The following is a 14440-nucleotide window of genomic DNA, read 5'->3' on the forward strand; positions in this document are numbered from 1 at the left end:
TTAGGAATCTTCAAGGAAATGGTGGGATCAATAGTCAAGGTGTATGTGGATGACAGGGTAGTGAAGAGTCGATCCTGGGAAGACCATCCAGAAGATATCCAAAAAGTTTTTGACGTCTTAGATAAGGCGGGTATAAAGTTGAACCCTGAAAAGTGTACCTTCAAAGTAAAAGCTGGGAAGTTACTAGGATATACAATCTCGAAAAGACGAATAGAGCGAATCCTGAGAAGATCAGCCCCTAACTCCTCTGTAATTGTCTTGACCCTCTCAAGATACACAAATGGGTCACCACCTGATTCAAACTAGGGAGCACCCAGCTTCATATATTCAGTCATCTTGACCTTGCTCCCTCCAGATGAGCTAGGCTTTGGTAATTGAGTCTCTGGCACTGGGGTTTCTGCTGATGGTGGAGGAGGTGCAACATTTTCTGTAGTAGGGTTTGCTGGATTTGGATAGTAGGGTGGGGGTGGATACATCGGGTACTGTGAGTATGGTGGGTAGTAAGGTGGGTAGGGCATGTGTGTGGGATAAGGGGTAAAGCTAGGGTAATCCGATGTACCTCCCATCGAATACCCGGGATGTTGTGAGAAGTGTGGGTAGTGGGGTGGCTGAACAAATCCCGAGGCCTGAGTGCCTCCTTGGGACTCTCCCATACCTTCTTCTGACATGCTAACTCCTAAACTGCCATCCCTCCTCTGCTCTACATCCATATCATCCCCCATGTCCTCGGACATTCCTTCCTGAACTATTCCCCTCACTGATCTGCTTCTACCCAGATCCAGAGACCTTCTAGGGTCTCTTTGTAACGACCCCAAAATGGACCGCCACCGGCGCTAGGACTCAGGTCTGCTTAAGGCCGCCAGAACCCGTAGCAAGCCTGCTATACTCTCTGTGTACCTGTAAATCTCATACATGATCATACATTTTCTGTGAAAATAAAAGCTCTTTTCTGAACCATGGCTTAACCTGTGCATGCACTATCTTTGTACTCTGTACTCTGTACTCTGTACTCTGTACTTTGTACTCTGTACTCTGTACTCTGTACCCCTGACTAGAGCTTGCTCTAGATGGATTATCTCATACCTGTTAAGCCTGGTTTTTTCACATATTCTATAATGCATATACATATTAGATCATGTACAAAACAAAAGATTTACAACACAAACCACTAAGTTAAGCACAACTGTAAAAGAATACACAACTAGTACATCTCTTTTCATATTACATGTCCACTCTAAGCTATTACATATCTCTTTTATCTTTTTGTACTCTTCTGGATCCCCCTCTGTACACTGTACACTGAACCTGCAAGACTGGGGTTAAGGGAGTGGGATGAGCTCTATAGCCCAGTGAGTAGAACAGTAAAACATACCATTTAACACATGATCTTATGGAATGCATCATAACACAAACAATCCACATCAAGGGTAAACCTGTCACCACATAGTCCCAGTAACTTTGCCGTGCCAGGGCGTAGAATCGAGCACTTGGTCTTCCTGTCATATATGTATACGTGTATATAACACCTGTACTTACCATTGCCAGGGCGTAGTCAAAGGCTCCTGGTCTTTACTATACCTGCCAGGGCGTAGTCAAAGGCTCCTGGTCTTAACTATACCTGCCAGGGCGTAGTCAAAGGCTCCTGGTCTTAACTCAGAGACTATTGGATCATTCAGCATTCACTCACATCAACAATTAACTATGCAATGCACCATATTCGTGGATTCTAATGCAATCAACCTATTGCATAATCATGATGCATGAGATATGCTAAAAACATTCCATTGCTTAATTAAAAGAATTAAGTTTAGTTCCACTCACCTCTGGCTATCTGGATTGACTGACTCTGCAGGCTCTGAAAACTTTGGAGCAGTATTCACTGCTGCTCTCTCTGGTTCCTTTGGTCTGTGTAAGCACAGAAAGACTCAAATGAGGGACCAAACTAGCTTAAGCATAACTCTATTAAACTCCCCAAGAATCCCCTTAAACTCACTCTAAAACTCATGCAAAGCATGCAAAAGAAAAGCTGGACAGAACACTTTCGGCGGCAGGTTCAGCGGCCGAAAGTCCTCTCCAGAGCCGAAACTCATGCACCTTCGGCGGCCGAATCTCAACTTTCGGCAGCCGAACCCTTTCGGGGGCTAGTTTCGGGGGCTGAAAGGCACTCCAGAGACGAAAGTCTCTAACCTTCGGCGGCACCTTCGGCGGTCGAACTCCCCTCCAGAGCCGAAAGTCCAAAAGCTCGGGGGCAAGCTTGGGCAGCCAAAGCCACCTCCTCTCACCTCCTCAGGGGTTCGGCGGCCGAATGTTCCTTCGGCTGCCGAACCTGAGTTCATCAGCAGGGCAGAAACTTGCCCTGCCTCTCGCCAAATGCACAAAACTCCCCCCAAACTCAACCACCTCACTTCCTCAGCTTGCATACACCTAAGTATATGCTCAAAGGGGTCAAAAACTACCTAAAATCCCCAACAACACAAAACACATAACACATAAACAAGCTCTTCTCACAAAATCATCAAAAACACTCTTTTTAACCTATTCATGCAACTCTCTCCATAAACCCCAAAAAATCTTCCATAAAACACGAAAACAAGATCAGGATCTTCACTTACCTCTTGAAAACAAGTAGATGAATGATCCTAACGTGGAGTTTTGAAGCAACTCTCCTTCAAACTCTCCAAAAGTCACAACTTTGTCTTTTTAGCTTAAAACCTTCAAAATAACATAAAACTCAATCAAATCTTTGCAAAATTGAATGAAAACATGAAAGAACATTCAAAAGGGACAGAGTCTCACCTCAGCAAGTGAAAGAAATGGCGAACTTATCCTTTCAACCGACTGAGGGCCGTTTTATAGGTGGCTGGCCAGACCACCTTCGGCGGCCATACGTGAAACCGAAAGCCATGCATGTTCGGCGGCCGAACCTCACCTTCGGCGGCCGAACCTCACCTCCGGCGGCCGAACCTGGCTTTTCTGCCTTGATTCTTTTCTTTCCAAAACTCATTGCATTTCAACTTTAAAATATTAAAACATACTATATTACTTTAGAAAAACATAAATCTTACCCTTCTAGAGAATCTCGACATCCTGGATTCCACCGGACGACATAAATTCCGATGCCGGACTCTAGCCGGGTATTACATTCTCCCCCCCTTAAGAACATTCGTCCTCGGATGTTCCTAAAACAAACAAAAAACACATAAAAAGGAGGAAACTAACCTTAAAACAGATATGGATACTGCTGGAGCATAGACTCCCGCGTCTCCCAATTGCACTCTTCTAGATTATGGTGGTTCCATAAAACTTTCACCATCGGAATCTCCTTGTTCCTTAGCTGTCTGATCTGTGTGTCCAGAATCCGCACTGGCTGCTCTATATAAGTGAGATCCCCTAGAATCTCCACATCAGGCTTACTAATAACCTGACCCGGATCTGAGACAAATTTCCGTAGCATAGAAACATGAAACACCGGGTGAATCCTCTCCATAGAAGTAGGTAAATCCAGCTTATATGATACATTTCTGATCCTCTGCAAAATCTCAAAGGGTCCAATGTACCGTGGAGCTAACTTACCCTTCTTCCCAAAACGAACCACTCCTTTCATTGGAGACACTTTCAGCAATACCCAATCTCCCTCCTGAAACTCTAACAGTTTCCTACGAACGTCTGCATAGCTTTTCTGTCTACTCTGCGCCGTTCTGATTCTCTCTCTGATCACGGGCACTGTTCTACTGGTAATCTCTATTAACTCTGGCCCTGCAAGAGTCTTCTCTCCTACCTCTTCCCAGCAAACAGGTGATCTGCACTTCCTCCCATATAATGCTTCATAAGGAGCCATCCCAATGCTAGCATGATGACTGTTATTATAGGCAAACTCCACCAAAGGTAGATGCTGCCTCCAAGAACCGCCAAAGTCTAACACACACATTCGAAGCATATCCTCTATGGTCTGGATGGTCCTTTCTGACTGCCCATCAGTCTGTGGGTGGAAAGCAGTACTAAAATCTAATCTCGTGCCCATTGCACTCTGCAGACTTCGCCAAAATCTGGAGGTAAACTGAGATCCTCTGTCTGAAACTATAGACACTGGGACTCCATGTAATCTCACTATCTCATCCAGATAAACCTGTGCCAACTTATCCACAGAATAGTTACTCCTAACTGGAATGAAATGAGCAGATTTCGTGAGTCTGTCCACAATCACCCATATAGAGTCTATCCTGTTGGACGTTGCCGGTAAGCCCACTATAAAATCCATAGCTATGTTATCCCATTTTCATTCTGGAATCGGCAGTGGGTTAAGCATTCCAGCCGGCTTTTGATGTTCTAACTTCACCTTCTGACAAACCTCACAGGCTGTCACGAACTGTGCCACTTCTTTCTTTATGGCTGGCCACCAATATACCTTCTTCAGATTTTGATACATCTTGGTGGCACCTGGGTGAACACTATACCTCACATTATGAGCTTCCCTCATAATGTCTTCCTTCAAACTACTACTATCTTGTACACAAAGTCGACTCCCATAACGAAGGATCCCTTGGCTGTCAAATCTGAACTCTGCACTGTTGCCCGACTGAACAGTCCTGGCAATTTTCATCAATTTAGGGTCCTCATGCTGTCTCTGAGCTATCTGCTCCAGAAACACTAGTGTCACTCTCATCTGTGCTATCAACGCACCTGTACCAGACAACTCTAGCTGTAACCCCTCCTCGATGAGCTTGTAAAGCTCCATCACTACTGGTCTCCGCTCTGCTGCTATATGGGATAAACTGCCTAGTGACTTCCGGCTTAGGGCGTCTGCCACAACATTCGCCTTACCCGGATGATACTGGATCTTACAATCATAATCACTGAGCAATTCTACCCATCTTCTCTGCCTCAAATTTAGCTCTCTCTGGCCCAAGATGTACTGTAGACTCTTGTGATCCGTAAAGATCTCGCATTTAACCCCATAGAGGTAATGCCGCCACATCTTGAGTGCAAAGATAACTGCTGCCATCTCTAGGTCATGGGTGGAGTAATTCAACTCGTGCTTCTTTAACTGTCTGGAAGCATAAGCAATCACCCTATCACTCTGCATCAAAACACAACCCAATCCCACTCGAGATGCATCACAGAACACTGTGAAATCCTCGTTACTAACAGGCAGAGCTAGCACTGGTGCTGATGTCAATCTTCTCTTGAGCTCCTCAAAGCTCTCTTCACACTGGTCTGACCAGGTAAACTTCTGGTTCTTCTGAGTCAGTTTGGTCATAGGAGCAGCTATCTTCGAGAAGTCCTGAACGAACCTCCTGTAGTAACCTGCCAGTCCCATAAAGCTTTTAATCTCAGTCACTGTAGTGGGTCTGGGCCAGTTAGCTACAACATCTATCTTCTTGGGGTCTACCTCAATCCCTTCTGCTGATACTACATGTCTCAAGAAGGAAATGCTCCTCAACCAAAACTCACACTTAGAGAACTTGGCATATAAAGCATGCTCTCTCAGTGTCTGCAAAACTATCCTCAGATGCTGGGCATGCTCCTCTGCATCTCTGGAATACACTAAGATGTCATCGATAAAGACAATAACAAAGTGATCCAGATACTCGCTGAAAACTCTGTTCATGAGATCCATGAATGCTGCAGGGGCGTTAGTCAACCCAAACGGCATCACTAAGAACTCATAATGCCCATATCTGGTCATGAAAGCTGTCTTAGGCACATCTGCCTCTCTGACTCTTAACTGATGATATCCGGATCTCAGATCTATTTTAGAAAAACAACCTGCTCCAGCTAGCTTGTAATACCCGGCTCGAGTCCGGCATCGGAATTCCTGTAGTCCGGTGGAATCTCGGGTGTCGGAACCCTCGAGAAGGGTACTACATATGTATTTTAAGGTATTTTCACTGGTTTTCATGGTTTGAAGGGTTAAAAGACTTGAGTTTTGAAAGAAAAGCAACAAGGGAGAAATGCAAAGGTTCGGCCGCCGAAGGTCACTTTCGGCCGCCGAACATTGCATGGTTGCGGCTTCACGTTCGGCTGCCGAAGGTGGTCTGGCCAGCCACCTATAAAAAGGGCCAAGGGTCGGTGGAAGGAGGTTATTTCTCCTCCACTTGCAGCCAGAGGTGAGTTTCAGCCTCTCCTACGTTGACTTTCATGTTTTCCATGATTTTCATCAAATCTTTCAAGAGTTTTAAGAGTTTTGGTGATTTATGAAGGTTTTGAGCAAAAGAACCAAGTTTTGAAGCTTGGAGGTTTGGAAGAGCTTTTCTTCATATCTCCACGTTGGGATCCTTCATCCTCAAGGTTTTAAGAGGTAAGTGAAGATCCTGAGCTTCGTTGATGGTTTTGAAAGGTTTTATGAAGTTTTTATGGGTAGTATGCATGTTTAGGTTTAGGTGAGGTTTTTGGTGATTTGTGGTGTTCCAGCATGATTAAGTGTTGTGTGTTATGTTTGTTTGGGGTTTTAGGATAGTTTTAGACCCCTTTGTGCATATATATGTGTATATGCTAGTTGGGAGTAGTTGATGTGCATGTTGGTAGGTTTTTGGGCAAAGTTTGCATGAAACAGAGCAGGGTTCTGCCCTTCGGGCAAAACCAGGTTCGGCCGCCGAAGGAAGGTTCGGCCGCCGAACCCTTTGTGGAGGCAGTTCGGCTGCCAAAGGTTGCCCCCGAAAGCTAGGCTTTCGGTTTAGAAAGGGACTTTCGGCCGCCGAAAGAGGGAGTTCGGCCGCCGAAAGTGTGTGAGTTTCGTCTCTGGACGAGACCTTCGGCCGCCGAAGGTGCCGCCGAACATGCATGAGTTTCGTCTCTGGAGTGGGGTTTCGGCCGCCGAACCTGCCGCCGAAAGTGCCCTGTCCAGCTTCCTTTTGCATGTTTTATGTGATGGTTTGAGGTTTGTTTAGAGGGGTTTTGGGGAGTTTCTTAGAGATGTTCTTGAGTGAGTTTAGTCCCTCATTTGAGTCCACCTGTGTAGGTACGGACCAGAGGAATCAGGGACATCAGCAGTGAGTCCAGAGTCAGAACCTGCAGAGTCAGTTCAGAGAGAACTACAGGTGAGTGGAATTTAACTTAATGTTTTAATATGAGAACTGAATATTTTATCATGCTTCATGCATCATGAATATGCTATAGGGTGAGTGCATTAGTGTACACGAAGATGATGCATTGCATTTATCCTTGTACTTGGCACTGCTCCTTGTACATTGCTTATGTGAGACGGCACGGACTTCGTGAGGATTCATTAGCCCTCAGAGGAAAGACCTGGAACAGCCCTACGGGGACCAGGCACACACACAGAAAGACCTGAAACAGCCCTACGGGGACCAGGCACATGGTACTTAGGTACCCCAGATGAGATAGAGGGAGTTTTGATCCGTCCGGCCGAGGTTATGTGATTATGTGTTGCATTCCATGAGAGCATGTTTTATCACCTGTTATTTGACTATTCTACTCACTGGGCTATCGTAGCTCATCCCTCTCCCCTAACTTCAGTTGTGCAGGTTCAGAGGTCAGAGAGAACTCAGCAGGGTACAGGAAGAGTTCAGAGTCTTGTAATAGCTAGTATGGACATGTATATGTATAGAGATAATGTAAATGTATAGTGTATAGAATGGTGCTTGATTTCTAAGACTTGTAATCCCTTGGAGTCACATGATCAATTTATGTATGTTTCTTTATTGTTGTATGTTTATGAGCAAAACCAGGCTTAACATTATGAGATTGATCCGCCTAGAGCCATGAGGAGCTCTAGTAGGGATTGGTAGAGCAAAGAGAGAGTGCATGCACAGGTTAAGCCTTGGAAGAAAGAAAAGTTTTATGGTTTTACAGCAAATGTATGATCATGTATGGGATTTTACAGGTAGACAGACAGGATAGCAGGCTTACTACGGGTCCCGGCGACCTTAAGTCGATCTGGATCCTAGTGCCGGTGGCAGTTCGGTTTCCGGGCTGTTACAGATTGGTATCAGAGCCCTAGGTTCATATGGTCGGACCTATAGAGAGAGAGTTGGGCTCATAGAGAGGTTTAGCAGGTCAAGCACCATAGGAAAACATGTCCACTAGGATAGGATGTCAGTCCTGTCTATATGCTGATGTGCAATGCCATGAGTTATGCATGTGCATTTTTTGATGTGTTGCTTATGTTTTATGTGTTTGTTGTTTCCCAGAGAGTGAAGATGCGAGGAACTCGTCGATCCGCGAGATTGACTGGAGTCCCACCCGTAAGTGAGGGTACAGCTGCTCGTCCACCTGCTTTGCCAAGGGCAAGATCTCACAGGTCAAGCAGGGAAGGAACGTCACGAGACCCTAGAAGGTCTTCTGACGAGAGCAGGAGAGGAGTAAGCAGAGGGGGAAGGTCAGTAGAAGAAAGAGGTGTGAGGGAAGAGGATCAGAGTAGAGATGCAAGCATGGGTGTAGGAAGGTCAGAAGAAGGTATGGGGGAGTCCCAGGGAGGCGTTCAGGCCTCGGGGTTTGGCTATTCACCCTTTCCACAGGACCCAGAGTATCCGATGGGAGGCATGTCGGATTACTCCAGTTTTGCCCCATATCCACCCTACATGCCATATATGCCCTATCCTGCTTTTTATCCACCATATCACATGTATCCACCCCCACCTGTTCATCCAAGTCCAGTACAACCTGAAGTGAGGGAACCAGTTCCTCCACCACCACCTCCTGAACCAGTAGCCCCTGTTGTGGAAGCACAGCAACCCAGTTCTTCAGGGGGAAGTAAGGTGAAGATGACCGAGTACTTAAAGTTGGATGCTCCTAAATTCAATACAGGAGATGATCCCTTTGAGTATCTCAGTGCAGTCAGAATGATAACAAGTGAGTTGGGAGCAGATGATGGTAGAGCCATTGAGATGGCAGGGTTCACGTTAAAGTGTAAGAAAGCTAGAGAATGGTTCAAGAACTATGTGGACCCGAGACTTGAGAGTATGACGTGGGAAGAGTTCGCCAACGAATTTGCTGGATGGGCTTTTCCTGACAGTTCCAGGGAACTAAAGGTTGTGGAGTTTGAGCAGTTGCGACAGACGGAGGAGATGAGCGTTGATGAGTATACAGATAAGTTCCTGGAATTGTTGCCATATGTCGGTCAAGCATATGATACAGATCAGAAGAAGGCAAAGAGATATGCCACAAGGCTTCATCCCAGGTATTTCTCTTTGATTCTTCATGCGGAGAAGGAAAGTTTCCACTCTATTGTGGATGCTGCTAGAAAGATGGAGGCCAGTGCTATAAGTCAAGGTGTAGTTAAGGCACAGTCTTCTGGTGCTAAACCAGGTTCCTCCTCACAGGGTACAGTAAGTGCAAGTAAGAGGAGATGGGAGAAATTCAGAGGAAAGAGAGGCAAGTTCTGGAACAGGCTTAAGTCAGGTCTAGGAATGAGTAGTGGCTCCAGTTCTGGCGTAGATTTTCCAGTGTGCAAGAGGTGTGGCAAACAGCATAGAGGAGCTTGTCAGTTGGGATCCACAGCCTGCTATAGATGTGGGCAGGAGGGACATTATGCACGAGAATGTCCTCAGGCGACTTTAGTTGCACCATCCCAGCAGATGAGTACGGGCAGTGTAGTACAGCCAGTAGCTTCAGCCATACCACCAAGCAGTGGCAGAGGAAGAGGAAGAGGGGCAGCCTCTTCATCAGGGATGGGTTCCCGAGGTGCAGGTCCGTCAGCCCCAGCACGGATTTTCACCCTGACTCAGCAGGAGGCAGACACGTCGAACACGGTGGTGTCAGGTAATCTCATCATTGGGTGTTCAGAGGTGTATGCTTTAATGGACCCCGGTGCTTCTCACTCTTTCATTTCTTCTAGAGCTGCAGAGAGGTTGGGTCTGATAGTGTCTGAGTTAGAGTGTCCTCTATGGGTCAGTGGACCCAAATGTGATCCATCTTTGGCAAAGTCAGTCTGTCGGTTCAGTCCAGTGTGCATAGAGAGTAGATACCTTCCAGCTGACCTGGTGGTTCTAGAGTTGACAGATTTTGATGTCATTCTAGGGATGGACTGGTTATCTACGTATGATGCTACCCTGAACTGTAGAGACAAAGTAGTCAGTGTCAGAGACCAGGATGGGTCAGAGTGTGTCTTCAGAGGAGACAGGAGAGGGACACCTAGGGGTTTGATATCAGCCCTCCAGGCTCGTAGAATGTTAAGGAAGGGGTGTCAGGGGTTCCTAGCTTATGTGAGAGAGCTAGACAGTCAGGTTAGGGAACCAGCCTCAGTACCAGTTGTCAGAGACTTCCTAGATTTGTTTCCTGAAGAGCTTCCAGGACTACCACCGGATAGGGAAATAGAGTTCGAGATTGAGTTGATGCCCAATGCTAGACCGATCTCTATTCCTCCCTATAGGATGGCACCAGCAGAGTTGCGAGAGTTGAAAGAGCAGTTACAGGATTTGGTAGCTAAGGGTTTCATCCGCCCGAGTACCTCACCCTGGGGTGCTCCAGTATTGTTTGTCAGAAAGAAGGATGGACCTCTTAGACTTTGTGTCGACTACAGACAGTTGAACAAAGTCACGATAAAAAACAAGTATCCTTTACCCAGGATCGATGATCTATTCGACCAGCTGGCAGGAGCAGGTTGTTTTTCTAAAATAGATCTGAGATCCGGATACCACCAGTTGAAGATCAGGGAAGGAGATGTATCCAAGACTGCTTTTAGAACCAGATATGGGCATTATGAGTTCCTTGTGATGCCGTTCGGGTTGACTAACGCCCCTGCAGCATTCATGGATCTCATGAACAGGGTTTTCAGGGAGTACTTGGATCGTTTTGTGATCGTCTTTATTGATGATATCTTGGTGTACTCCAGGAATGCAGAGGACCATGCCCAGCATCTGCGGATAGTGCTGCAAACCTTGAGAGAGCATGGCTTGTATGCCAAGTTCTCCAAGTGTGAGTTCTGGTTAAGGAGCATTTCCTTTTTGGGACATGTTGTATCAGAGGACGGTATAGCAGTAGATCCCAAAAAGGTAGAGGCAGTAGCCAACTGGCCTACACCCACTACAGTGACCGAGATCAAGAGTTTTCTGGGTTTGGCAGGCTACTATCGGAGATTTGTTCAGGACTTCGCGAAGATAGCTGTTCCTATGACCAGACTGACCAGAAAGAATCAGAAGTTTGTGTGGTCAGAGGATTGTGAGGCGAGTTTTGCAGAGTTGAAGAGACGATTAACTTCAGCACCGGTGTTAGCGCTGCCAATCAGTGATGAAGATTTCACAGTGTTCTGTGATGCATCCCGAGTGGGATTAGGTTGTGTGTTGATGCAGAATGACAAAGTGATAGCTTATGCTTCTAGACAGCTGAAGAAGCACGAGCTGAATTACCCGACACACGATCTTGAGATGGCAGCTGTTATCTTTGCACTTAAGATGTGGAGACATTACCTCTATGGGGTAAAATGTGAGATCTATACGGATCATAAGAGCCTGCAGCACATCTTAAGTCAGAGAGAGTTAAACTTGAGGCAGAGACGGTGGGTAGAATTGCTCAGTGATTATGATTGTAAGATCCAGTATCATCCGGGTAAGGCTAATGTTGTAGCTGATGCCTTAAGCCGAAAGTCACTTGGCAGTGTATCCCACATTGCAGTAGAGAGAAGACCGGTGGTGAAGGAGTTCTATAAGCTCGTGGAAGAAGGGTTACAGTTGCAGTTATCTGGTACAGGTGCTTTGATCGCACAGATGAGAGTGACACCAGTGTTTCAAGAGCAAGTGGCTCTGAAACAGCACGAAGACCCCGAGTTAGTGAAGATTGCCAGGACTGTTCAGTCGGGCAACAGTGCAGAGTTCAGATTTGATAGTGAGGGGATTCTTCGGCACGGTAAGAGGTTATGTGTACCAGATGATAGCAGTTTAAAGGCCGACATTATGAGGGAAGCTCATAATGCACGGTATAGTCTTCACCCGGGAGCCACCAAGATGTATCAAGATCTGAGAAAGGTGTATTGGTGGCCAGCAATGAAGAGAGAAGTGGCACAGTTCGTGTCAGCCTGCGAGACATGTCAAAGGGTGAAGCTAGAGCACCAGAAGCCGGCTGGAATGCTTAACCCACTGCCGATTCCAGAATGGAAATGGGAGAACATAGCTATGGATTTTGTAGTGGGGTTACCGGCGACGTCTAACAGACTAGACTCCATATGGGTGATCGTGGATAGACTCACTAAATCTGCTCACTTCATTCCAGTCAGGAGTAACTACTCTGTGGACAAGTTGGCGCAGGTGTATGTAGACGAGATAGTAAGGTTGCATGGAGTTCCAGTGTCGATAGTATCAGATCGAGGACCTCAGTTCACCTCCAGGTTTTGGCGGAGTCTGCAAAATGAAATGGGCACAAGGTTGGATTTCAGCACTGCCTTCCATCCACAGACAGACGGTCAGTCAGAGAGGACCATCCAGACCATTGAAGATATGCTGAGAATGTGTGTGTTAGACTTTGGCGGTTCTTGGAGGCAGCATCTACCTCTGGTGGAGTTTGCCTACAACAACAGCCATCATGCTAGCATAGGGATGGCCCCTTATGAAGCTTTGTATGGGAGGAAGTGCCGAACACCTGTTTGCTGGGAAGAGGTAGGAGAGAAAACTCTTGCAGGGCCAGAGTTAGTTGAGATAACCAGCAAGTTAGTGCCTATCATCAGAGAGAGGATCAAAACAGCTGTAAGCAGACAGAAAAGTTATGCAGACATCCGTAGGAAGCAGATAGAGTTCCAGGAGGGGGATATGGTATTGCTTAAAGTGTCTCCGATGAAGGGAGTGGTTAGGTTTGGAAAGAAGGGTAAACTGGCCCCACGGTACATTGGTCCCTTTGAGATCTTGCAGAAGATCGGGCCTGTATCGTATAAGCTAGATTTACCGGCTTCTATGGAACGAATTCACCCGGTATTCCATGTTTCTATGTTGAGAAAATTTGTGTCAGATCCAGAGAAGGTTCTTAGTGAACCTGAGGTGGAAATCTTAAGTGATCTCACCTATGTAGAGCAGCCAGTGCGGATCCTTGACACCCAGATCAGAAAGCTGAGAAACAAGGAGATACCAATGGTGAAAGTTTTGTGGAACCACCACAACCTAGAAGAGTGCACTTGGGAGACTCGGGAGTCCATGCTCCAGCAATACCCGTATCTGTTTTAAGGTTAGTTTTTCCCTTTTCTATGTGTTTCTGTTGTGTTAGGGACATTCGGGGACGAATGTTCTTAAGGGGGGGAGAATGTAATACCCGGCTCGAGTCCGGCATCGGAATTCCTGTAGTCCGGTGGAATCTCGGGTGTCGGAACCCTCGAGAAGGGTACTACATATGTATTTTAAGGTATTTTCACTGGTTTTCATGGTTTGAAGGGTTAAAAGACTTGAGTTTTGAAAGAAAAGCAACAAGGGAGAAATGCAAAGGTTCGACCGCCGAAGGTCACTTTCGGCCGCCGAACATTGCATGGTTGCGGCTTCACGTTCGGCTGCCGAAGGTGGTCTGGCCAGCCACCTATAAAAAGGGCCAAGGGTCGGTGGAAGGAGGTTATTTCTCCTCCACTTGCAGCCAGAGGTGAGTTTCAGCCTCTCCTACGTTGACTTTCATGTTTTCCATGATTTTCATCAAATCTTTCAAGAGTTTTAAGAGTTTTGGTGATTTATGAAGGTTTTGAGCAAAAGAACCAAGTTTTGAAGCTTGGAGGTTTGGAAGAGCTTTTCTTCATATCTCCACGTTGGGATCCTTCATCCTCAAGGTTTTAAGAGGTAAGTGAAGATCCTGAGCTTCGTTGATGGTTTTGAAAGGTTTTATGAAGTTTTTATGGGTAGTATGCATGTTTAGGTTTAGGTGAGGTTTTTGGTGATTTGTGGTGTTCCAGCATGATTAAGTGTTGTGTGTTATGTTTGTTTGGGGTTTTAGGATAGTTTTAGACCCCTTTGTGCATATATATGTGTATATGCTAGTTGGGAGTAGTTGATGTGCATGTTGGTAGGTTTTTGGGCAAAGTTTGCATGAAACAGAGCAGGGTTCTGCCCTTCGGGCAAAACCAGGTTCGGCCGCCGAAGGAAGGTTCGGCCGCCGAACCCTTTGTGGAGGCAGTTCGGCTGCCAAAGGTTGCCCCCGAAAGCTAGGCTTTCGGTTTAGAAAGGGACTTTCGGCCGCCGAAAGAGGGAGTTCGGCCGCCGAAAGTGTGTGAGTTTCGTCTCTGGACGAGACCTTCGGCCGCCGAAGGTGCCGCCGAACATGCATGAGTTTCGTCTCTGGAGTGGGGTTTCGGCCGCCGAACCTGCCGCCGAAAGTGCCCTGTCCAGCTTCCTTTTGCATGTTTTATGTGATGGTTTGAGGTTTGTTTAGAGGGGTTTTGGGGAGTTTCTTAGAGATGTTCTTGAGTGAGTTTAGTCCCTCATTTGAGTCCACCTGTGTAGGTACGGACCAGAGGAATCAGGGACATCAGCAGTGAGTCCAGAGTCAGAACCTGCAGAGTCAGTTCAGAGAGAACTACAGG

The sequence above is a fragment of the Manihot esculenta genome, chromosome 9, assembly GCF_001659605.2.
Source record: "Manihot esculenta cultivar AM560-2 chromosome 9, M.esculenta_v8, whole genome shotgun sequence".
NCBI classification, from domain to species: domain Eukaryota; kingdom Viridiplantae; phylum Streptophyta; class Magnoliopsida; order Malpighiales; family Euphorbiaceae; genus Manihot; species Manihot esculenta.